General features: G+C 39.0%; 1 protein-coding gene and 1 long non-coding RNA gene across 4 annotated transcripts in view; one reads left to right on the forward strand and one right to left on the reverse strand.

Moving 5' to 3' along the window:
• MARCHF3 (membrane associated ring-CH-type finger 3) overlaps positions 1-26,399 on the reverse strand; it is a 151,281-nt gene that overhangs the window by 59,585 nt on the left and 65,297 nt on the right. The gene's annotated exons all lie outside the window — the stretch shown is intronic.
• LOC129392341 (uncharacterized) overlaps positions 9,860-26,399 on the forward strand; it is a 50,651-nt gene continuing 34,111 nt past the window's right edge. For both annotated transcript variants that reach the window (XR_008618111.1, XR_008618112.1), the window contains exon 1: positions 9,860-10,359. This is a non-coding gene — a long non-coding RNA (uncharacterized lncRNA). The remainder of the gene's footprint in view (positions 10,360-26,399) is intronic.

Raw genomic sequence — 26,399 nt, forward strand, 5'->3', positions numbered from 1 at the left:
CTAAAAAAAAAAAAAAAAGGTTCTGAAGAACCTAGCAGCAGGACAGGAATAAAGACGCAGACGTAGAGAATGTACTTGAGGACACGGGGAAGGGGGAAGGGTAAGCTGGGATGAAGTGAGAGAGTGGCATGGACATATATACACTACCAAATGTAAAATAGATAGCTAGCGGGAAGCAATCGCATAGCACAGGGAGATCAGCTCGGTGCTTTGTGACCACCTAGAGGGGTGGGATAGGGAGGGTTTGGGAGGGAGACACAAGAGGGAGGAGATATGGGGATGTATGTTTATGTATAGCTGATTCACTTTGTTATACAGCAGAAACTAACACACCATTGTAAAGCAATTATACTCCAATAAAGATGTTTAAAAAAAGGTATTAAGACCCACTTCTTTTTCACAAGTATCTGGCATAATATTTGCTGACTCATTCAATGAATAAATGAATTCACTGTCTTGATATCAAATTCTGCATCCAGGTCATCAAGTCACACAATCAGGGCTGATATAGACCTCCACTTTAGAAATACAGTACACTCTATCTGGCTTAACTTCTAAGCAGTCTAGTATCCCCTCTACTATTTGATAGTTACCTATATTTTAATATTTTTCTTGAATTTTGAATAATCCTTACATTCATTCTGAAACTTGAAACCAGGCACTCCTATCTACAGGTCATTTAGGAATGGTAACCGGCAGACCATGAATTTGAACTCTTCACTTGGAAATGACTTGCAAGCATCTCTAAAACAAAGAATTTCTAATTCCCTTCCTCACTTTTCCCTATGCACGTAGTCTTCTTAAGTTGGCATGGAGGATACTGTTGAAAAATGAAATAAAAAATGAATGAATGTAATGAATAAATGAATGAGTAGACAAAGATACATAATACTTCAGAAGTAAAGCAATTCCCATTTTCCTATCAATTCAGGACACTTTGAAAGTATAGAAAAGGAGGCTCTTGGGTCAAAGATCTTATCCTGTCTACCCAGGCCCAGGTTCCTGATTTGCTGTATGAGTCAGAAGCATGGCACAACTGCATGTTTCTGGCATCCTGATTTGGGACTCAAGGGTACATTTTTCCCAGTGGGGATAAAATGGCTGGTTAGAGTTGAACTGGTACCCTTACTTCCACATTCAGAAACACTGTTATGTGATTGATTGGGCTCTTAAGAGCTGGTGTTGGAATCTAACCATCACATCATCAGGTTTCTATATGTCACAACATACCATCTTCACAAGTTAAGGGGAGCCTGCCCATTCTATTTCTGAATGATGTGAAGTAGCAAAACCACCAGAAAAAGCTCCTGTCCTAAAGAAAAAAAAATTGATGCTACTTCAGTCCCCTGAAGCTGTTGGTTTGGGTAGACAGGCAGGCAAAAGTGGCACAAGAGTGTAAGTGTGATGGTTAATTTTATGTGTCAACTTGACTGGGCCACAGGGTGCCCAGATATTCGGTCAAATAGTATTCTGGGTGTTTCTGTGAGGGTATTTTTGGATGAGTTTACATTTAAATTGATAGATTGAGTAAAGCAGATTGCCTTCCCTAATGTGGGTGGGCCTTGTCCAACCAGTGGAAGATCTGAATGAAACTAAATGTTGATTCTCCCCTAAACAAGAGGGAATTCCTCCTGCCTAACTGCCTTTGAGCTGGGATATTGGTTTTTTTCCTACCTTCAGCTTTGAAATAAAACACTGGCTCTACTTAGGTCTCAAACCTGCCAGCCTTTGGAAGGGAGCTTATGCCATTGACTCTCCTGGGTCTCCAGCTTGCCAACTCACCCTGCAGATCTTGGTATTTGTCAGCCTCCATAATTGTGTCAGCCAATTCCTTATAATAAATCCCTATCATCTCTCTATCTATCTATCTATCTGTCAAATCTATCATCTCCCTCCTATCCTATTGGTTTTGTTTCTCTGGAGAGTACTGACTAACATAGCAGGAAGCACCAAAGAGCTGATAACCTATATATATGTATATACATGTATATATGGCTTTAAAATCCATGAAGTAAAATCTAAGCAAATTCCCAATTACCTTCTTGTTGACGTAAAAAGTAATGCACAATCCCGGATCACACACTAAGAGAGTGGATGACAGGGTTCTGCCAGGCAGAAAAGTCACGAGTTCTTCTCAGTACGTGAGGAGCCCTCACACACAGCAAAAAGTAATTCGGAAGTGTGTATCAATGGCCTTAAAATGGTTGTGCCTTTCCTTGTAGGAATCTCTTATTAAGACATAATGTTTGAACCTCTTCTGAGGGAATCTATTTTAGGGATATAATCAGAAATGCAAACAAGGACTTAGGCACAACCTGCAGTGCTCTTTTATACAGTGCAGTATTCCTTTTAGTAGCACAAGACAACTGTCCAACAGTTGGGGAAAGGTTAAATAAATGGAGTACCTCCAAAAATGTATTGTTAGTGGGACCATCAACATTAGTTTTATAATCAACATTTAATGGCACTGAAAATACAATACAAGGCTATGTGGGGGAAAAAAAAGTAGACTATACAGGTATTTATACCTATAATTTCAACTACCAAAAATGTGTGAGCAGTGGTTCTCTCCGGGTAGTGATTCTTATTTTACTTTTAATGTTTATGCTTTTCGTATTTTCTAAAATAAAAAAAAATATTTTTATTGTATTTAGAAAAAAAGGATGAGCAAATAACATTTTAGAGCCCTCAAGAGGGGAAGCATATTAAACCACCTCCTGAGAAAACAAACAATAAACACAAAGACCAAACCAGCCAAACCCAAACTCAAAAAAAAGCATATGCCCTCATCATAAATAATCCAAAAAGCAGTCAGAAGGATTTCCTTTATTCCATAGGTGCAGACATGACATTACAGATCTCCAGGGAAGGAAATTCGACAACCCCCATCCACAGCAGCCTGCCCCAGGAAATGGCTAGTTTAGTGGGATGATCCCTGGGTAGGGTCCCAGAGGCCCCAGGCTCTTTGCTGCTGACTGGCTGGGGCCACCAGGGTGTTGTTTACTCTCCCTCAGCTTCGGTTCTTTCATCAGGAGTACATGAGAACTAAATCCACCTCTATGAGCTACACTGGGGGTTGTCAGAATAAAATGCAGTGGTAAATTCACAAATACCCCCAAGTGCAAAGTACTGTAGCAGTGTGACCAATGGTCATCAAGGCCCCCACCACCAGGTTCATGACTGAATCCTCCGGTGGCCCCTCCTACTCACCTAGTGCCAGCCACAGATGTCAACAGTGGAGAGACAAAATGACCCAGACAGGATGCTCTCTCTCTCTCTCTTTCTCCCATATAAATACAATGTGCCCTAAATTAACATTTGGTTGACTTTTTCCTTTTTTAACCAGAAACATGTCAATTTAGCTTAAAACCCCATACTTAATGTGAGTCATATCCTTGCTAGAGAAGACAAATGTATAAACAGAAGCTGTAATAACCAGCCAAGCTTTTCTAAAGCATCATTTACCATTCATCTTTGGAATTGTTATAATTGCCTGGCCATCAATTGTATATTTAAACCACATGGCCTTATGAAAATTGATGAGCATTTTCACCTCTGTTTCATAAATGAGGAAACCAAAGCAAAGGGATTTTATGATTTTCTCCACACCCTAGCAGAAGAATCTGATAATTCCATCTCTGACCCCAATTTCTGTGCCTTGTTACCACTATTATTATTTAATATGGATCAAATGCATATATGATGCAAGGTACCCTTAGTCATTCTGGCTGGGGTGAGAGACGGTGAGAAGGAGGAGTAGGGAAAGGGAAACTAAAAAAGTGAAAACCCTTTTCCCCAAAGTTAAGGTTAAACCAGTAGGTGATTTCTCCAGTTATGACAAATCTTTGATATTCCACAAAAGAATTCCTGAGTGTCCTAATAACACTGAGTAGCACTGAATGCTTGAAGGGAAAGTACATGTTCTTTTGATTAGACTCAAATTTGGAAACAGGAAGAATTCTTGGTATTTAATGGTTGGGCAAGACAGTGTGTAATGGTTGCAAGATTTCATGATTGAATCTTACAATATACACTTGTAGTGGCTATCACATTGATGTGTACCTCAGATTTTTTTCAGTATACATTTTACTTAGAGGTGAGTAGAACATTATTCTCAGTTGATCATAATTCTCATAATTGTCTGTTGATCTGATTCTATACAACATGTTTTTAACGAGTAGGGCACAAAAGTAGAAAACAATTTTAAAAATCTTGAAGCCGAATCACTTTCCTTAGTATTCCCGAAGGCTCACACTGTGGATGAAACTTATCTGTGAATCATCACACGTTTTTATAAGCATCACAATTCATCCACTTCCCATCTTGTGCAATGATTTAATTTTCTCCACAGTACTTTAGAACTGTGGGCTAGAAAGTTCTGTGAGCTGTCCTATTGAATTACAGAAAATTAGAATCTGGTTTGAGGGAAATAACGTCACATGTGCATTACAATGAAGAAAATGTAACACTTCCTTGGTTTCACAGAAGCCAAAATAAGTAATTTTTCTTATTTCTTACAGACAACAAGAAAAACCCACCTTGATCTCCTTTGCTATTAAAATCAGGTATTTTGGGAGTGGCGTTGGAAATCAAAGATTGTTCTCCCATTGAATGAAAGTGAATCCTGTGGATACAGCAGTCACTGAAGTTGCAAATGGCTTTTTTTCTTAGAAAAAACCTTATAAAGATTGCCAGTGGTTTCCCCCTTTTTGGATACTGTGTAATAATAGATCGTGTACAAATTCCTGTTAACATCCATCTACAAACATAACCTTATGCTACGGTTGATTTTAACAGGTGACCCCCAACTTAAATACCATTAGTATTATTTATTCATTGACAACTCCATCCTCTTGGCTATACTTTCCCTATATGAAAAGGCTGGATCAACATCTCATCCATACAACCCCACTCTTCATGCCCTTTCCTGAAAGGAAGCCTTCCCTAGTGGTATAAACTTTTTGGCCAGGGTGAGCAAAAGGTCTCAGAAGTGGTTGGGATGGGAAAACACTTACTAATACTTCCCTGGCTGCCACCCATTTCTTCATTCCCTTCTTATCTCCGACCCCTGGGTGTTCAGCCTTCAGTATGGTTCCTTTTTGAACATGGTACAGTATTAATAAAATAGAGAATTGTAATTCTCTTGGAAGGACTGGAAGAAATTCCTGTTTGCGCTTTGAGAATAATTGTTGTAATTATAAAACATAGTTGTAATTTTAACAGCCAGAGACTCTTCTGGACTAACAGTGCATAAGCCCCAAATATAAGACTTGAATAGAAAGGAAATCCAAATGCAGCTGATTCTTTTTATCTGAGGTAGTTATGCTTTATAAATTGTCAAGAACACTGAATTAGGGAATACTGGACCTTTGCTCCTAGGGGAAATACAGGGTCAGGTTCCTGTGAGTCTCTGGTCATATTTTCATCAATTGATTAATACATGCCTTGCTTCATGTGTGTTTCTGTTTAAAGATATCTTATTTAATATATATTGTTGATTCATTAACATTGACCTCAGGGCTAACAATACTATAACTCATGCCTGAATGAGATTTATCTAACTTACATTTTCTGCATAAGGTACATCACAGCCTTCTTGTGCATAGGAACAGGTAGACAGCACTTCAGCACTATGCTTGGGCCATTTTTAAGAGCAAAATTAGCAACACAAAACACAAAAGTAGAATGTGAAGAAGACGCTTGTTCACAGTATGAGAGTTGAAACAAGAAGGCAGAGCAGAGCGCTGCCTTGTTTGACCTCGGCTGGAAATGTGTGCCTAGGGTGACTCAAAATTTTCACCGCCCTGTGCATGTCTGTATATTGCAGTGAAAACACTACAATTATTGATTTTGGGTTACCAATAAATTTCAGCAAGTAGGTGTAAATTGTCAAATATGGAATCCACGAATAATAAGGATCAAATGTAGAAATTCTGCCTTTTATCCAATAGCAGATCATGCTTTGTTTACCTCCTTTTCTCCTAAGCACTGATAGTCTCAATTAAAGTGATCTCTCATGCTGAACACTGAGAAATATCTTTATGCTAGATGGCCATTACAATTGTAGTGCAACTGTATATTATTTATTTGCTTGCTTGTTTTTGTTTTATTTTCTCAAGTAGATGAGTGTTAGAAGTTTTGATTTTCAGAAACTAATGAACGTTACTGTGAGTGGTAGAAAATATACAACTACAAGTTCACAAAATTTCCTCCAATTCCCTGTTATAGAAAAAGATAAAGTGTTGAGTCTGAGTTCTGATTTGAAAAGATACAGAAGTTAATTTTTATAATCCAGGTAAAACTACCAGTACTGCATTATAACTTATTCTGGTTTGGAAATGGTATGCTCAGAATTTGGTAGAAGAATGATGACCAATTCCTAAATGCTCTAGAAAGGGAGAGATTCTGAACTGAACATGTGAAAATGAGGCTTCTGTCTTCTTAAGCCCTTTTGTCCTGAGTTGCATTTCAGGAACTAACACTCCAGATAAGATTAGAAGTTCAAACCTATTTTTAAAAAGTTGTCATCTTCTCTAAACTGTGGAGAATATTTTTGACACCATCCACCCAATAAGCAGGTGTAATAAATAGAAAAAAAAAAAAAAACACAACAGGTGGGAAAATTCACACTTGTTAGAAACAGTTTCAGACTTGTGCTTGGGTTTTCAAAACTTAAGCCAAAGCATGTGTGGTATGTGATAATAGAGTCCCATGGAGTAGAATCTGAATAAGGCAAGACTGACTTGCATCTAGGTCTAGGGCAGCATTAAAGTAAGATTCTGGCAGACTCACTGTTTGCATTTGGGTCAGGACCCCAGGAAAGCACATTCATTTGTGCATTTGTTGGTTCATTGGAGGAAGTGCCATGGAAGTGTCTGGGGGCCCTTCTCTTGGTGGAGCTGACGACAGTCACCCTGACCACACCACCACTATTGTTTCATCCCAGACAGGTTCCCAGGCACTCCACCTGTGGAAGACGTCCAGGAAGGAAATGAAAGTTAAGTGCTATAAGGTATAAGCACGCAATGAGGGTATCTTATAATAACAACAGATCACCCCAGTTAATCTTCTAAACAGCCCTGTGCAATATCAGTTATTATTGCTGGTTTATAGAATACTGGTGTTGTTTGAGACTCAAGGTTGCAGTCTTCCTGTCTTGTGCCTCTTACCTAAAATGAACTTCATAGCTATCTTAGAGTCCGAAAGGAAGCCTTCTTGAGCATCTTGAGCTATTTAATCGCACTGTAGCTTTAAAAAAACGGCATCGCATCACAGTTTCTGCCATTCTCCATGTTGTTTAAGAAGCAATGAAAATCTTGAAAGCCATTTTAAGACATTGAAAATACAATGACAATATGGCCATTGTCGTATTTACTGATGAAACCTCAACTTTTAAGGGGATCTACTAGTTATCCTAGGCCAGGAGGATAAGTCATTTACATTAGATGGAGTTTAATGTCTCTGTGTGATTTACTCAAGATGATACTTTGCAAAGTATATCTTTTCTTTACAGGGCCAAAGTGTAAATATCTTAGGCTTTGCAGGCCATTTGATCTCTGTCACAACTCTTCAACTCTGCCATTGTAACATCAAAACAGCCATAGACAATAGTAAACGAATAAGCATGGCTATAAAAAACTTTAAATAAAATGTTATTTATGGACACTGAATTTTGAATTTCATATAATTTTCCCAAGTCATAAAGCATTAGTCTTAGTTTTTGTTTTGTTAAAAACCATTTAAGGGGCTTCCCTGGTGGCGCAGTGGTTGCGCGTCCGCCTGCCGATGCAGGGGAACCGGGTTCGCGCCCCGGTCTGGGAGGATCCCACATGCCGCGGAGCGGCTGGGCCCGTGAGCCATGGCCGCTGGGCCTGCGCGTCCGGAGCCTGTGCTCCGCAACGGGAGAGGCCGCAGCAGAGGGAGGCCCGCATACCACAAAACAAATCAAAACAAAACAAAACAAAACAAAAAACCATTTAAGAATGTAAAGACCGTTCTCTTGGTTCAAAAAAGCAAACATAGTCCCTGCCTGAATGGAGTTTACCATCTAAAGTGATGACTGTGGACACAGAAAAAAAAAACACAGAGAAATAAGTATAACCAGACATGGAAAGAAAACAGGAGAGGATAAGTCATTTACATTAGATGGAGTTTAATGTCTCTGTGTGATTTACTCAAGATGATACTTTGCAAAGTATATCTTATGAGACAAGTCCAAGTGGTCACTGGCTTCCACTTTAACTCTGTGACTGTCTCAGGACAGTTTTTTGACATGTTTTAGAACTTCCTCAGAAACAATAAAACATTCCTGAGCTCAAAGGCTGGATGGCATTGTAGCCCTACTAAAGGCACTTGCACTATTGGCAAGGCTTTCTTTTCCTATGATTTACATCAATAAAAGATGCTTAATCACCTCAGTGTCATAAAAAGAAACACTGATAAAAAGAGAGAAGGTAATAAAAGGTACAAAAACAATACTGAGTGTTCACTCCATGACAAGCACTGCTCTAAGCATTTAACATGAATTATTTAATTCTCAATCAATTATCTGAGGGACTATGCAAAAAAAATTGTTAGTAGTAGGAAATGATGGCATTAAAAATATTACAGGCTCAAGGTCACACAGTGAAGAGGTAGAATAGGATTTGAACCCAGGTATCAAATTCCTGAACCTCTGCTCTTAACCACTCACAGTCCCACCTCCCAGTACCAGGAGATCTTGCATTAACAGCTGTCATTCCCTTGGTATTCCTTTCCCAAGATACTGTGTCATGTGTGCTGGCCCCCGTGTGTGTGCACGCAAACACACAAACATTCATCATACCCAGACAGTCTTCCCTGCACCATTACCCTCCCCAGTTCTACCTGTGCATGTGTCCAAATATCTGCTTTCACACTATGAGCAGGTATGTTGATATGGGGAGTCACCCTGAATAATAAAGGAATGTGGGGCTAGAACTCAGGCGACCTTGGTTCTAGCTCAGGTATGAACTGTGTGACCCCCTATGTAGATCACTTCACCTCTGGGAGACAGTTTCTTCATCTACTGAATAACACCTGTCCCTTTAACATTTCTGTGAAAATGATCAAATGACACAAAGTGTGTGGAAGCATTTTACAATCTACAAGGAAGGGGTGGGTGATTGTTGGTTGTTATTTTTATCACACACAGCCTTTATTCTTTCCTCTCCCATTCCTTCTTTACTCGTTGTGACTATCTTAGTATTTCTCAGAACACCAGTCCCTTTTCCTGCCTGCCCCTTCTCTCCTCCTTTTTATCCACTGAGGAGTTATACAATGGTCAGCAAAGGAAAGATGATCTCTCCCCTCTCCCAGGTCAGAGAAGACGAGACACACATTCAGTGGTGTGCTGGAGCCAGTTTCTTTCCAACCAGTTCTCACCAGTTTCTTTCCAACTCCATGTTCAGTGAAGCCATGCTGATGGCTTGAAATGGGCAACAGTGGAAGTATTTACACTATGGAAACTGGCAAACGCTAGAAATCCCTCCTTCCTCCCCCTTTTCCCAGAGAGCTGGATGTTGAACTTTTACCAGCACACCACTGGACAGAGAAGCAAAATAAAAAAATGGCACAGGTGCGAGGACGGAGAAAGCACAAGAGTGGTCTGGGAGCATACAAGGAGGCACTTGTCATTGCTGCTGGCGTGGGTAGAGGCGTTCAGAGAAGGTGACCTGGAGGAAATGAGGTTTAAGCTGAGGCCTAAATAATGAGAGGAGCCAGGCAGGCAAAGGGGAGTTCCTTAAGGCCACAGTGCAAAGCGGGAGGGAGGTGAGAAGAACGAAGCTGGAGAGGTAAGAGGTTCAACTTGACCCCGAGGGCAACGGGCGGCTACCAGTGGGCTTTGGGTGGGCAGGGTCAAGGTTAGGAGTGTGGGGTTCAATCAGAACCATGGCATGTGAATTCTGGCTCCACCAGTGGGGGGAACCTTAGGCAAAGCTTCTAACCCCACCTGAGCCTCATCTGGGAGTGAGACTAATTATAGTGCTCAGACCTCCTGGCGTTGCTTGTGAGGCTGCAGGTCCCGTGCTCAGCATGAGGCCTGGGCCCTCAGAGCCGCTTGGTAGGCGTCCCAGCACAGAGCAGCTAACTGAGGAGCAGAGGCACACGTTCTCTGGGAGAAGAGCTGTCTCCGCAGCCTCTTCCCACCCTAACATACTGCTCTTCTGCTAGTCTAGGACAGTGTTTTTCATACTCTGGATGGTGACCCAGTAGTGGGTTATGAAGTCATTTTAGTGAGCCTTGAGCAGCACGAAAAGAAAGAAAAAGGAAAAAGAAATAGAATTGAATGGAATTAGAAAGAAAAAAAAGCAAGCACCAGAGCCTATTGTACGTTGCAAGGTAAGTTTTGTGTTTGTGTGTACTGGGTTGCTGTGTAAAATTTATTCCTGAGGGCTACAGTTAAAAGGTGAGAAAACCCTGGCTTCCACAGGAAACTTCCTGTGAGCTTTGGGGGTTGGGGAGGCAGGATGAGAAAAGCAGGGCCACCCTGGTTTGCTCCTGCTTCCCGAGCTGGAAATGTCTCAGGAGTTTACTCGCCTGAGTTTCCAAAGGCTTTTTAGCTTCCAATAAGAATTGATGTTTCTTGGGCCAGGTAGGACCCTAGCTCTAGTCTCTCTGCTGTCTAGTGGCCCATGAAAGTGACCAAAAGCCAAAGGCTGGGTAGGGAAAGTGTTTCTTCTAAGTCGGGGTGGGTGTGTGAATGGGGGGAAGGGGTACTAAGGACCTCCAACTGCCCTGTGGTCACTAAGTCCAGCCCTAAGTCAAACTCACTAAAACCATCCAAGGCAGATCGCTGCCCAAAGGCTTGGTGCACGAAGGAACTGAGAGGTGAAACAGACATTTAGTTTGGAAAGATAATTCTGTATGTGAATAGGTTTTAGGATAATTTATTTTCACTGTATGTCAAAACATATCCAATTTGCCCTTTGGAGCTGCAAGAACCACTTGGCATTTCTTTTTCCTTTGCAATTAAAAAAATGGAAAGTAATGGCAGATGCCTGGTAAGCATTTGGGAGAAAAAAACAAGCACCGCTTGTTTTAAACCACACGATGATTTAGTTTCCTTGAGTTTCCACAGGGCTCATTCCCCAGGCCTATGCAATTGGCACTAGATTAGCTGCCGGCCTTTATTGACAGAGGAATTAATCTTCACCAATGATGTTTTTTAAAGCCCATTCTTTACAGTAAGTTGCCACAGAACATCAGGGATTCTTCACTTTCCCTATTCCTCCTTTCCCTTCTGACAAAAGTGGCTAAAAATAACTTCTTAAACCCTTGATTCCATTGAGGAAGGTGAGCGAGCAAAAGTACAGAAGAACATCTTTGCCTTCGTGCAGGCCATCGCATGTCCAGTTCAGGCAGTCACTGAAATCACAGCAATCAGGAGACTACCTCTCACCCGGGATTAGGAGGGTGTATTGAGCACATGTGGGTGTGGGGTGCAGGCAATGTGATAACAGATACCCTAAACATGACAACTGTGTATTTGGTCAGAGAAGAAATTTCCATCAGTGATCTGCAGGTACCCACTTCTTGGCTTAACTGCATTTTCCTACTTGCTTTTCACTCACCAAGATCATCTTTTGGTGGAGGGAGAAAGCAATATATAGTTCCTACAACAATAAAACAATGCCAGGCCAGGAACTGCCCACTTGAGTTCCCCAAACACCACTGAGAGCCCCTCCCACCCCAACCCTGGGCGGCCATTGCAAGGCTTTGTGGGCTCTCTTCCATGGGGCTGCCCAGTTTCTCACCTGTCTGTTAATAATTGAGCATCCACTGTGTGCAGCAGGCCTGGGCTTGTGCAGAAACACACAGAGACATAGAGAAAACGTTGTCCCTGATAATCTCCATGCTCCTTGGAGAAACAATGCATTGAATGAAAGAACGTGTGAGAGTTGAAAGTAGCCTAAAATTGTGGTACTGGAGTTTCTCTGTTACGTGGCATTCTGCATAATGACCTTTGGGCCAGGTTCAACGGGGGTTATTTCTTAAGTGCTCATGGATTTCATCATGTCTATGTTATCTGTGACACAGGCCAGCAGCCTGGAAACTGGTGACACTTATGGATGAAAAGACTCTAGTGTGTAGAGGGGACACTGAGATGACAGAGAACTAATAAAGGTGGATGGACCCTCTCTAAGTCGGTCTCGACATGGTCTTAAATATCTGTGCCTGGTGGGGCAGGCTGAGGAAGTTGTCATGGTGAGGGCAGACTTCTTGGTTTGAAAGCATCTGTTGTATGTGTTCTGTGGGGGTGTGTCTTTGCTGGTGTGCAGCTGGGGAGGTAGGCAGCCACACCTGGCCATGTGGGCATGTACAGGGCAGAGAGGAGTTTTCCCACCATGAAGGGAAATCTTCCTTGGCAATCAATAAGACTTATAATACCAGCATAAAGGAATTCTTTCTTTTGAAGTGAACTTTAGCTTTATTAAAGGAAATCCCAGTGGAGGAAATACCTTAAAAGACAAGGCTTAAGAGGCAAACACATGTTTAAATACACGCAAATCTAAATTCCAACTCTTTCAGGTACATATGTTAAAACAAGGCACTAGCCAGCTAGTAAATGACACAGAATTTCAAATTCATCCTCCCTAAAGAATTATTTAATTTTCCTGTTAAACTGATTTCCCATTAAAGATCATAACACACAGGCCATTTAAACCAAGAAAAATATGGTGACACCACAATGATTGAAGTATCTCCCAATAGTATTTATAGTGGTTCCGATGGAACAGGAAATACAGAATATCTTCTACGGTAGGGTGACAGATCACACTCCACTCAGTGAGAGGCCTAGAAAGGTGGAGCTATACCCTGCAAAACTTAAATTCCCTTTTCTTTGCAGTTCTGGACCAGGGAGCTAGAATTTCAGCTGTAAAAGGGAAACACTCCACCTGTGTCCATTCTAATGCTTCATCCAAGACTCAGTTCTTGACAAGGTGGGTTGCCCCCAAGGAGACCCTGGAGGGACAGGCATATGGCAAGTGGACTGGTTTCCCCTTGCTTTCCTTCTCGTTCTCAACGGAATCACAGAATTCCCATCATAATTCAAGGATAGATGTTAGAGAGAGTTGACATCACAGAGGCAAAGGTGCTTAAATAGAATAGTTAGATTGGGGTTAAGTGATCTGAGAACGATGGGAATGAACATGGCAGAAATTCCTGGGCTCTCAGGGAGAAACAGCAATGACCAAGAAATAAGAGGTGGCCGAAGTAAAGAAGACAGCTTTCATGATCCTATAGACTTACCTAAGAAAAGGGTCCTAACTGGCTAAACAAGCTCTGTACACACATGTAATGCAACACTGTGCCATGTGAATACTCTCTGACCACCACCCTTACCTTTCCAGCTCCTTACTTCCAGTATCCCAACCCCAACAATCTTTTGAAGCCCCCAGGACCTCCAATCCATTGAGTCTACCATCTTTTCACCCTCCCTCTCCCCTTGGATATCCTTTCTTCCCTCCTGATCCAGTTTAAACAAATGGTCCATCATTATAACTAATCTCTTGCACGCACTCACAAGTCTTTGGCCTCTCTTGCTTGTCTATTCTCTTGGCAAAACCATGATCCAATTCTTTGCCAACTCTATGCCTGCATCCTTGCTGTTGAACACGGCAGGAGGAAAATGTACAATTGCATCGAATGGAAATTCATGACCACAAGACTCATCAAGCCCTAAATGCTGTCCAGCAATCATTCCTCGCTCCATTCCTTTATACCTTGTCAATTCCCTTGACAATGATTTTACTATGACCTTTCTCTCCTCAAACCTCCAATGCCTTCTTCCCTATCCTCATTCTCAGTTCATGAGCTTGCTTCCACTTCATGGAGAAAAGTCAAGTGATCCAAAGAGAATTTCCACAGACACTCACCACCCCATCTCCTCCCCTAGTGATACCTGTACACGTAGACTTGGCTTCTCTGTCACCATAAATGAGCCACCTGTGTTCCTCTTTCTTCATTTGTGCACTAGATCCCATCCCCCTGCAGGCCTGTCTACTCTACAGGATTCACTCTCCCAACCCTCCCCTTTTTAACAGCATCAGTTTCTCTCTTACTGAACCATTCCCAACAGCATACACATATGTGGTTATTTCTCCCACATCAAAAAATTCCTTTTACCCCACTTCTTCTGTAGCTATCACCTTACTTCTATGATCCCCTTGCAGCTAATCTCCTCAAAAGAAATTTATTCATTTCTTTCCTCCCACTGTCTCTATTTTTCAGCTTCATTAAGGTATAACTGAAGTACCCCAAAGTGCAAAAATTTAAAGTGTACAGTTTAATCAATATATGTACTGTGAGACCATTACCAGAATCAAGATAATGAACCTATGCATCATCCTCAAGAGTTTCCTTTTCTACTTTTCCTTCTCTCTTACACCCACTCCAATCAGGCTTTGGCCACCACCACTCCAAGGAAACTGCTCATCAAGTTACCTCCTTATTGCTAAATCCAATAGTCAATCTTCAGTCCTCATCTTATTTGACTTCTCTGTAGCATGTGAACTAATTGTTTTCTCCTTCCATCTTGATACATTCTCTTCACTTGGCTTCCAGGGCATCGAACTTGATTGGTTTTCTTCCTACCTCATCGACACTCTTTATTAGTTCCTCTCCTCCTCACTAGCATCTTATGCTAGTGAGCAATAGCGTTCAGTCCATGGTTCTCTTTTCCTCTCTATCTACACTCAATCCCTTCATAAGTCTCAACCAGTAACATAGTTAACCCCAAATTTATATTTCCAGCCAAGAATGCTCTCCTCTACTCTATTCTTGTATATCCAGCTGCCTATTTGACATCTCCACGTGGCTGAGTAGCAACTTCTCAAATTTAATATGCCAAAGCTGAACTCCTTAAGCCTCTACCACCAACAAAAAACATTCTATGTGTAGTCATCTCCATCTCAGTCAATGGCATCTCCATCCTTCGAGATGCTCAGGCTGCCAAAAGACTTGTAGTTATTCTTTTCTCTCTCTTTTTTTTTTACTATAGCCACCAATCCATCAGAAAATCTAGTTGGCTCTACTTTCAAAACATATCCAGAATTTAACCACTTTCACTGCCTCCACTGCCTAAACCCTTGTCTGAGACACTGTCATTTCTTGCTTGGATCATGACAATGGCCTCTTAATCTTCTCTCCCCTATAGTTTATTCTCTGCATGGCAGCCATATTAATTCTTGTAAAAATGATGCCAGGTCACATCATCTCTCTGCTCAAAGCCCTCCAATTCTCTCAGAATAAAAGCCAAAGTCCTTACAATGGCCTAAAGGGTCCTGTATGTTCTAGTCCTCCTCCCATTATCTCTCTGACCCCATCTTTGGGGTCACTCACTCCACTCCAGCCACAGTGGCCTCCCTCCTGCTATAGACATGCTTTTGCATTGGCTGTTCCTTCTGCTTTAAACACTTTCTCACTGGCCCAGCCACTTTGTAAAATAGTCTGGCAGTTACCATGTGATCCAGCAATTCCACCCCTAGATGTATATCCAGCAGAACTGAAAATACATGTTCCCACAAAAACTTGTACATGAATATTCAATGCAGCATTGTTCATCATAGCCAAAAAGTAGAAATAATCCCAATGTCCATCAGGTGATGAATGGGTAACTAAAATGAGGTATATCCACACCATCAAATATTATTCAGCCATACAAAAATATTCATCCATGCTATGACCTGGATGAACTTTGGAGACATTTGCTCAGTGAAAGAAGCCAGACGCAAGAGGTCACACATTGTATGATTCCATTTACATGAAATGTCCAGAATAGGCAAAGCCATAGAGATAGAAAGTTGTTTAGTGGATGCCAGGGACTGTGGGGAGGGGGCAATGGTGAGTGACTGCTAATGCGTACAGGGTTTTTTCGGGGGTGATTATAATGTTACAGAATTGGATGATGGTTGCACAACTTTGTGAATATATTAAAAGCCACTGAACTATATAATTTAAGAGATTGAATTTTATCATACGTGAGGTATATCTCAATTTTATAAGCACTTTCTCCCCAGATATCTGCCTGGATTACTCCTCTACCTCCATCAAGGCTTTGCTCAAATGTCATTTTCTCAGTGAAAACTTCAATCACCTTACCACCCTCCTAGATCCCTCTTACCTTGTTATATCTTTTAATCCATGTTGTATGTTTCAGCTTCCAACATAATATACACGCCACTTACTCTGTTGCTGTCATTTCCCCACACTTAAATGTAAACTCCATAAATTCATAATTCAGGGATTTTTGTGTGCTTATTGACTTGTGTAGTACAAGTGTCTAGAATAGTGCCTCGCTCATCAATAAATATTGATCGAGTGAATGAATCAATACCAAGCAGACTTTAAAATTAATATCGCAGAGGACTATGGAATCATATGGAAAAATATCCAATTATTCTTAAATGAAAAAAGTTGATTATCAAGCAATATATTGTGTATGTATATATGTACATATACACATGTACACTCTATATAGTATAGTTAGAGATTCATGATCCCCAACTTGGTAAGAAATAGAAAATGTGTCACATGTGTAAAGTACGTTGGGAGGATGAGACACATTAAAGTACATAAAAATCACAGGGTATTGAGATTATACTATTAATTTATTTCTTAAAAAATATATTCATATTTTCTAAACTCAGAGGTTTTGGAATCAGGCAGATTTGGGACCTATGCACCATTTCTTACTGGCTATGTAATTCTGAGCAAGTTATTCAACCCTCAGTGACTCAGTTTCCTCATCTATAATTGGGGACAGTAACAGTACTAACCTCAATGGAATCTCTTGAAGATTAAATGAAATAATACACATAAAGCACTCAGCACAGTGCTTGGCATATAATAGACATTTGGTAAAATGTTAGCTATTATTATTATTATTATCTTTAATGGAGTTCAAAATGTACTACTTGCAGAATTTTTTCTGTGGTATATTTTGAGTCATACTTTGACTTTCTTTGAGTGAACAATGAATTTGAGTCTAGAGTCTCACCTTTGTTATATCTCTGTATATTCCCTCGAATCATTTTGAGACCATCCATTTGTTTGCTGACTGGGTTCATGAGACACATCTTTTTCCTGCTAATTTTGGGTAATGTTTGATTCATCTGGTTAAGAGTAGCAGATTAGATGTACAATAACAGCATTGTCTGTAAGGCACTGACCTTAAATATTTCCATTTGATTTCTTTGGACATTTTTGTCAATTGTTCAGTGTTTGCTCTATAGGTTTTTGAGCTTTGACCAAACCGTAATCTAGGCTCTTTACTCTCTAAGAAGACTACAGAAATTACAACACAAAGAACTTTGACAGCAAGCTCTCGCCCTTTTCTCTGGCTCAACTCTTTTTATGGAGTGGTGTTGGAGGAATCAGCAAGGCAGAGGGAACCTTATGATTTTTTATCTCCTTTTTAAAATTTATTATAGAAGTAATGAATTCTCACGGTAATACAAATTCACTCACTAAAGTAGGATATAAATGGAGGCATAACACCTCCAGATCATATACTACCCCTAGTCCCAGTAACCACTTGCTAGAATTCCTGGTTTTAGTTCTTCTTGCAGTACTTATGCCTCCTCTCTTGATTTATCAAATTTTAGCAGCAACAATTAACTTTCTGTTTTAAAAAAATTAGAAATTTAGCTCACTACTTTTTCTTCCCTCCTTCCTCCTTTCCCCAAATTTTGCTATATTTTTTACTTCTAAGCTCTTTGTTAGCTTTAGAACTTTAGATAACATGCCTAAACATTTATTTCTTAATCCATCAATTTAAACTGTATCTCTTAATTGTGTAAGGTGAGGAACCTGGCACCATTTAATCTCCCTCCATTGCTCCTCTCTTCCATCACCTAAATTCTCTCAGCCATAGCGTATATTTTGAATTTTAGGGTTTATAATTTAAATTGTCTGTAATCTCAATTGCCTTCCACAAAGTTTCTAGAAATAACCTGCAAAAAATGAAAACCAAGAAAGGGCATTTCAATATTATGATACTATAGATATCACTCACTTCAGACCCTGACAGAAAGAGATACTGGGTTGCTTAACTCATGTTGCTTGAAAGAGAATCCTCCAAGCTTCAGGGTCAAAACTTTAAAAAATTGTATTATATTCCACCAGTTGCTGAAAATCAAAACACGTTTTCATTGTTTCATAGTTAGACAATGTATGTATTTCTTGTGAAGCTTTTTGTTTTTCCTGACAGTTTCAATTGCCTTTGTTATTGTTTTGTTTCTATCTTGTTGACAGTAGCAGCTTATTTTTTTGGCTTAATACTAATTTCATACAGCTGGTTAATCAAATCAATACAGAAAATCCACATTCTCCTTGAATATTTCCTGTTGCTTTCTTCATGCTGTAATTCAGACATACTGTTATCTAAACATATGTCTAAACATATGTTTCTGGAGCTCTTATTAATCAGATGTTTGACTTCTATGATTGAGTGTCCATGCCCATTAAATTTTCTCTTGAATATTCTATCTTCTTGTCTTTTTGGTCTAAGGTCTAGGAGATCTACTTGACTTTATTTTAAATCCAGTAAATGAATGAATTTCATACACTATATTTTGAATATCCACTGTTTTTTATTCCTTACTCCCATTTATATAGTTACCTTTTCTTATTTTATGAATAAAAAGTATTCTCTTTATTTAAAAAATTTTTTGGGGGGGCTGCATTGGGGTTTTGTTGCTGTGCATGGGCTTTCTCTAGTTGCAGCGAGCAGGGGGTACTCTTTGCTGCAGTGCATGGGCTTCTCATTGCAGTGGCTTCTCTTGTTGCGGAGCACGGGCCCTAGAGTGTGTGGGCTTCAGTAGTTGCAGTGTGTGGGCTCAGTAGTTGTGGCGCACAGGCTTAGTTGCTCCGCAGCATGTGGGATCTTCCCGGACCAGGGCTCGAACCTGTGTACCCTGCATTGGCAGGCAGATTAACCCGTGTACCCTGCATTGGCAGGCAGATTCTTAACCACTGTGCCACCAGGGAAGTCCCTATAAAGTTTTATAAACAGAGAAAATAAACATGTATTTACAAGTCAGATTTTTTAAAAAAGTTTACACTTTATCATTTGTGCTTCAGATGAGTGTTTCTTATTAGAAGAAATAAGATCATAGAGGTAAACTGAAGTCTCCTTTTGTTTCCCAACTCCTACTCTCATTTTCCTTCTTCTCCCTTTCTCTTTCCTACCATCCTTCCCTTCTCTCCCAGAGGCAACTACCATTAAAATTTTGTGTGTTTTCTTCTAGACTATGTTTTAATATTTTTACTACATATACAAGTGTCTATGAACAATATGTAGTATTGTTTCCTGTGCATTAAATTTGTTCCATAGTGTACAAATTCCAAAATCATTTTGTTCCCCAAAACTTTCTGAAATCAACTGATGTTGCTACATATGGATCTAGTTGATTCATTTTTAATGCTGTAAGTTGTCCTCCATATTCATTCATTCATTCAACAAATATTTATGCGCACCAACAGTGTTCTTGGTACTGTTCTGGTAGCTAGGGACACAGCAACCAAGGAAACAAAATATGAACATAGCATAATTTATTTTTATCTTTGCTCCATTAACAGATATTAGGTTTTGCCATGACAAAGAATGCTTTGGTGAATGTCCTTGTACAGGGCTTCTGTTGCAAGTGCTTCTCTAGGGAATATTTCTAGGGGTAAAACTGCTGCTTAATGGACCACATTTTCAACTCTACCAGGTATTGCCAACTTGCTTTCCAAAAAGTTATATCAGACTGCATACCTAGCAAGCTGGGAAAATGTTCTGTTCCATTCATCCTGCCCAACATTTGAACAGTCATACTTTATCTTTTGTCATTCTGATGGATGAGGAATGGTACCTCTTTGTTTAAGTGAGCATTTCTCCTAATTGTTAGTAAGGCTCAGCATCTCTTCCTATATTTATTTGTCTTCTAACTCTCCTCCTTTGTGTACTGCCTGATGGTATCCTTTGCTACTCATTTTTGTAGTCAGTTGTTTGTCTTTTTAATGCTGTTTTGTAATGATTCTCCATCTATATAGTCTGGAAGCCAACATATTTTCTGTTTTATGTGTTGAAATTATATTTTTCCACTCCAGGGTTTGTGTCTTAAGTTTATTTATAGTGGCTCTTGCATAAAAGAGTTTTACTCCTTAATGTAATGTTTCCTTTATGAACTGTCTTTTCTGTGTACTGACTGAGAAATAATATCTCCCCAACCGTCATAAAGATACTCTTTTGTATTTCCTTCTAAAACATTTAAAGGTTTATTTTACCCAGGCCCCTAATCCATCTAAAATTATACATCTGTATGAGGAGGCATCTACCTTTCTTTCTTCATAATGAGAGCTAAATAATTTATCAAACAATCCTTCCTTTTCCCACTTATTTTTAATGCTTTAATTTACCCTCTGCCAAATTCCCACATAGATTTGGGGGATTGTTTCTGGGGTTTCTATGCTATTACAATGAATAGATCTGAGATTTTAGTCAGATTCTCTCTCAAAACAGTTCTCTTCTGGTCCCTAAATTTCCCATCTTTCTCCCAGTCTCAGGGCTTCTCTTGTCTTCACTTAAACTGACCATATTTTTAAACCCACCTCTTTGTTCACAAATGAAAAAACAAAGATGCAGAGTTCTTACACTTCCTATTCAGGTTCACACTGCAAGACAGAAAGCTTGGAGTAGCTCTTAGCCTGCATTCCATGCCTCTTTCCACTTATGCTCCCTCCCCTACAAGCTTCCATTTTCTGTCAAATTTTTACTTCCACTGCTAGTGAATGAAACTACTCATCTCACTGAATCTTTCTCAACACCGGGTTTTCATTGTTTTAAAACATCTCTTCAAATTGGCAGATTAAGGATTGTATTTCGTTATTAGTTTCTTGATATAAATAAATATTTAAATACACAAATATCAAGTAAATAAATACTCCTTAAAAACTTTATCATGGAGACTTCCCTGGTGGTCCAGTGGTTAAGACTCCACACTCCCAACGTAGGGGGCCTGGGTTCGATCCCTGGTCAGGGAACTAGATCCCACATGCTGCAACTAAGACCTGGCGTGGTCAAATAACTAGATATGTAAAAACAAAAACAAACAAAAAACTTTATCATGTTTTTTTTGGCCCATAGTATTCTGTCTTTCTGACTTATCTATTCATGCCTTTTCCCTAGTTTGTTGTTGTTGTTGTTGTTTTGGGATTTTTTTATTAGTGGTGTTTAGAAATTCTATGTATATGTTAAAGACAGTAACTCTTTGCCATATATGTTTAACTTAAAAAAAATCCTGTCATTTAGCTTCTAATCTTGAGTCTATTTGACTCAGATGTTTTAGAATTTAAACCTATCAATCATTTTCTCTGTGGTCTCCTCTATTACTCCTCTACTTAGAAGGGTCTTCTTGGGACTTCCCTGGTGGCACAGTGGTTAAGAATCCGCCTCACAGGTTTGAGCCCTGGTCCGGGAAGATCCCACATGCCATGGAGCAATTAAGCCCGTGCACCACAACTACTGAGCCTGCACTCTAGAGCCCGCAAGCCACAACTACTGAAGCCCATGCACCTAGAGCCCGTGCTGCGCAACAAGAGAAGCCACCACAATGAGAAGCCCGCGCACTGCAATGAAGAGTAGCCCCCGCTCGCTGCAACTAGAGAAAGCCCACGTGCAGCAATGAGGACCCAACGCGGCCAAAAATAAACAAATAAAAACAAATAAATAAATTAATTAAAAAAGGGTCTTCTCATTCCAAGTGCAAATATTCAACCTAGATTTTCTATGACTTTTATGATTTCATAAACTCTTCAATCCATTCATAATTTACTTTGGTGTATGGTGTGAGGTCAAAAGCTAACTTTCATTTTCTCCAAATTGTTTATCACTTGGTTCAATCCTATTTATTGATAACTTCTTCATTTATGTATCACCTTTATCGATAGTAAGTTCTTACGCATACTAGAATCTCTTCCTAGGTTCTGCTTCACTAATCTGTCTATTCTTGTAAAACATCACATTTTAACGTTATTTTAGCTTTATAATTCATTTAATGACTGGTAGAGGAAGATGTCCAACATTATTGTCTGCCACATTTTACTGATCATTTCTGTTTATTCTTCCCTATTTCTCTTTTGAGTCACCATTTAAAGATGAGATTTAGTCTTCCCATCTAGAAACACAGTACTTATGCTAATTTTCTTTTTTTCTCTCAGTATTCAAATTTCCCAGATATTATTTATTACTATTTAGTATTTTATATTCTAGTAAATGGGATCTTTCCCATTATATTTTGTAGCTACTTATTGTCCATACACAGAAAAGCTATTGATTTTGGTTTATTTTATATACAGATTTTAATTTTTTAATAAATTTTTATTTATTACTTTTTGTTGGTTCTATTACATTTCGAGGTAAATAGGAATATAACATACAAATAATGATTATCTTTTTTCTCCTTTGCTCTGACTTTTATTTCTTGGAGGGGTTGTAGCTTCCAGAAGAATATGGAATGATCATGGTGAAAAGCAAGTCTCACTCCTGATTTTAATGTAGTGTCTTCAGCTTGCCATTCAGTATGCTCTAAGTTGTTTCTTTGGCTGAGAAACTCTTGATCATATTAAGATGGATGTTCATTTAATAAATGCTCTAGTGTACTTAGCTCCTTTTTCTTATTTCTAAAAGTGCACTGCTTTTGTATTCTGTATTTTTTTGTTTTCATTATCTAATTCTTCATATTCCAGTCTTTGTCCCTATTCTGATCTAATCTGTTTATCACTGCTTTTAAAAGAATTAATCTTTGAATCCAAAAAGGGTCTTATGACTGGGTAGTATATACAAGGAGAAGAAAGATCGAGGGTACTGAATAATCTTCTAGTTAATCAAATGTGACTCATTTAAAAAAGATCCTACTTGTTCACTTGAATAGAAATTTATTGATTACTGAAATCCAGGAGAGAAGTTGATAACTACCAATTTGGCTGATTTTTATGTGCAAGAAACAATTAACTTGAAAGCAAATAATCACTAAAACCCCACAAAAAACAAAAACCCACAGTGGTGAGGGGTTATGTCAAAGAGATATAGGATCCAAGTGTTAACAACTCCAGTGGCCAAAGGTGGAACAATCTGAGAAACAAAATTAAGTAGTACTGCATTATAACCCAAAGTATAAGAGTCCATACTGATACAAATAATTGATTGAATAAATAATGGGAGGGGGGCAAGAGAAGAGACGAATCTCCTGTGCAGAAGAAATCCAAATAATTTACGTAGACACTCCAACCTGCAGGACACGAAGCATACCTCCCCATTCCTTAAGTGTGGGCTGTGCATAGCGACTTCCTTCCAGAGAGTACAGTACGGAAAGCGGAAAAAAAAAAGAGTAACTTTACACTGGAGATACCTGACAAATACTACTTCAGACAGGTGATCAAGATCAGCATCAACAATAAGTCATGGTAGTATGTACCCTTCATATGTGATGACACTAGCACTTTATTTTGGTCTTCTCCAAAACTCATAACCCCAGTCCATTTATGAGGAAAAATATCAGACAAATCTCACTTGAGAAACATTCTACAAAATACCTAACTAGTGCTTTTTAAAACTATCAAAGTTGTCAAAAACAAGGAAAAGTCTGAGAAATTGTCACAACCAAGAGGAGCCTAAGGAGATGTGACAGCTAAATGTAATGTGGGATCCTGGATGGAATCCTGGAACAGAAAAAATGGATATTAGGTAGAAACTAAGGAATCTGAATGAAATATGGACTTTAGTTAATAATAATGTATCAATATTGGTTAATAGTTGTGACAGATATACCCAACTAATGTAAGATTTTTTTTTTACTGTCTTAGCTACTTTCAAATACACAATACAGTATTATTAACCATAGTCAGCATGCTGTACTTTACATCCCATGACTTATTTATTTTATAACTGTACCTTTTGACCCCTTTTACCCATTTCATCCACTACACCTTTCTCCTCTCTGGCAACCACTAATCTGTTCTCTGTATCTATAGGCTTGGGGTTTTTTTTGTTTATTTATTTTGTTTTTTTAGATTCCACAAATAAGTGAAATCATACAGTATTTGTCTTTCTCCGTCTGCCTTATTTCATGTAGCATAATGCCCTCAGGGTCTATCTGTGTTGTCATAAATGGAAAGCGTCCATTCTTTTTTATGGCTGAATAGTATTCCAGTCCATAGATATCATATCTTCTTTATCCATTCATCCATCAATGGACACTTACAGTGTTTCCGTATCTTGGCTATTATAAAATATTGCTGCAATGATCATGAGGGTGCATATATATTTTCAAATTAGCGCTTTCATTTTCTTTAGATTAATACCCAGAAGTAGAATTGCTGGATCATATGGTAGTTCTATTTTTAATTTTTTGAGGAATCTCCACACTGTTTTCCATAGTGGCTGCACCAATTTTCATTCCTACCAACAGTGCACAAGGGTTCCCTTTTCTCCATCCTTACCAACACTTGTTATTTCTTATCTTTTTGATAACAGCCATTTTAACAGGTATGAGGTGATATCTCATTGTGGTTTTGATCTGCTTTTCCCTCATGATTAGAGATGTTGAGCATCTTTTCATGTGCCTCTTGGTCACCTGTATGTCTTTCTTGGAAAAATGTCTATTCAGATCCTCTGCCCATTTTTTAACCAGATTCTTATTTTGCTATTGAGTTGTATGAGGTATTTATATATTTTGGGTATTAGCCCCTTATAAGATATATGATTTGCAAATATTTTTTCCCATTCCACAGTTTGCCTTTTCATTTTGCTGATGGTTTCTTTTGCTGTGCAGAAGCTTTTTGGTTTGATTAAGTCTCACTTGTTTATTTTTGCTTTTATTACCTTCACTTTTGGTGTCAAATCCAAAAATCATCACCAAGACTGATGTCAAGGAGATTATGCTTATGTTTTCTTCTAGGAGTGCTATGGTTTCAGGTCTTACACCCAAGTCTTTAAGCCATTTCAAGTTAATTTCTGAGTATGGTGTAAGAGAGTGGTCCAGTTTCATTCTTTTGCATGTGGCTGCCCAGTTTTCTCAACACCACTTATTGAAAAGACGGGCCTTTCCCCATTATATATTCTTGGCTCCTTTGTCATAAATTAATTGATCATATATGCATGGGATTATTCTTGGACTCTCTATTCTGTTCCATTGATCTATGTGTTTTTTTGCCAATACCATACTGTTTTGATTATGATAGCTTTATAATGTAGTTTGAAATCAGGGATGCCTCCTGTTTTGTTCTTCTTTCTCAAGATTTATTTGGCTATTCAGGGGTCTTTTGCAGTTCCATAGAAAATTTAAGGTTGCTCTATTTTTGTGAAAAATGGCAAATTGGAAGCTTGATAGGGATTGCACTCAATCTGTAGATTGCTTTGGGTAGTAGGGACATTTTAACAATATTAATTCTTCCAATCCAGGAGCATAGAGTATCTCTCCATTTATTTGTGTCTTCAATTACTTTCATCAATGTCTTACAGTTTTCACTGTACAGGTATTTCACCTCTTTGGTTAAATTTCTTTCCAGGTAGTTTACTCTTTTTGATGCAATCATACATGGGATTATGTTTTTTTTTTTTTAATTTTTTGTTTTATTATTCTTAGCACTAAACGTTATGGTCTGTTCAAAGCATGCATTTTTTACTTGATAATATATGGGTCTATGTTTAGAATTACTGCACTAAACCATTCAGTATTTTTCTCCTTATATGGAATCATAGCACCAAAGCTCTTTTTTTTTTTTAACATCTTTATTGGAGTATAACTGTTTTACAATGGTGTGTTAGTTTCTCCTTTACAACAAAGTGAATCAGTTATACATATACATATGTTCCCATATCTCTTCCCTCTTGCGTCTCCCTCCCTCGCACCCTCCCTATCCAACCCCTCTAGGTGGTCACAAAGCACAGAGCTGATCTCCCTGTGCTATGCGGCTGCTTCCCACTGGCTATCTATTTTACATTTGGTAGTGTATATATGTCCATGCCACTCTCTCACTTCGTCACAGCTTACCCTTCCCCCTCCCCATATGCTCAAGTCCATGCTCTAGTAGGTCTGTGTTTTATTCCCATCCTACCACTAATCTCCTCATGACATTTTTCTTTTCTTAGATTCCATATATATGTGTTAGCATACGGTATTTGTTTTTCTCCTTCTGACTTACTTCACTCTGTATGACAGACTCCAGGTCTATCCACCTCATTACAAATAACTCAGTTTCATTTCTTTTTATGGCTGAGTAATATTCCATTGTATATATGTGCCACATCTTCTTTATCCATTCATCTGTTGATGGACACTTAGGTTGCTTCCATGTCCTGCCTATTGTAAATAGAGCTGCAATGAACATTGGGG

Source organism: Physeter macrocephalus, chromosome 8, assembly GCF_002837175.3.
Source record: "Physeter macrocephalus isolate SW-GA chromosome 8, ASM283717v5, whole genome shotgun sequence".
Classification (NCBI taxonomy): Eukaryota; Metazoa; Chordata; class Mammalia; order Artiodactyla; family Physeteridae; genus Physeter; species Physeter macrocephalus.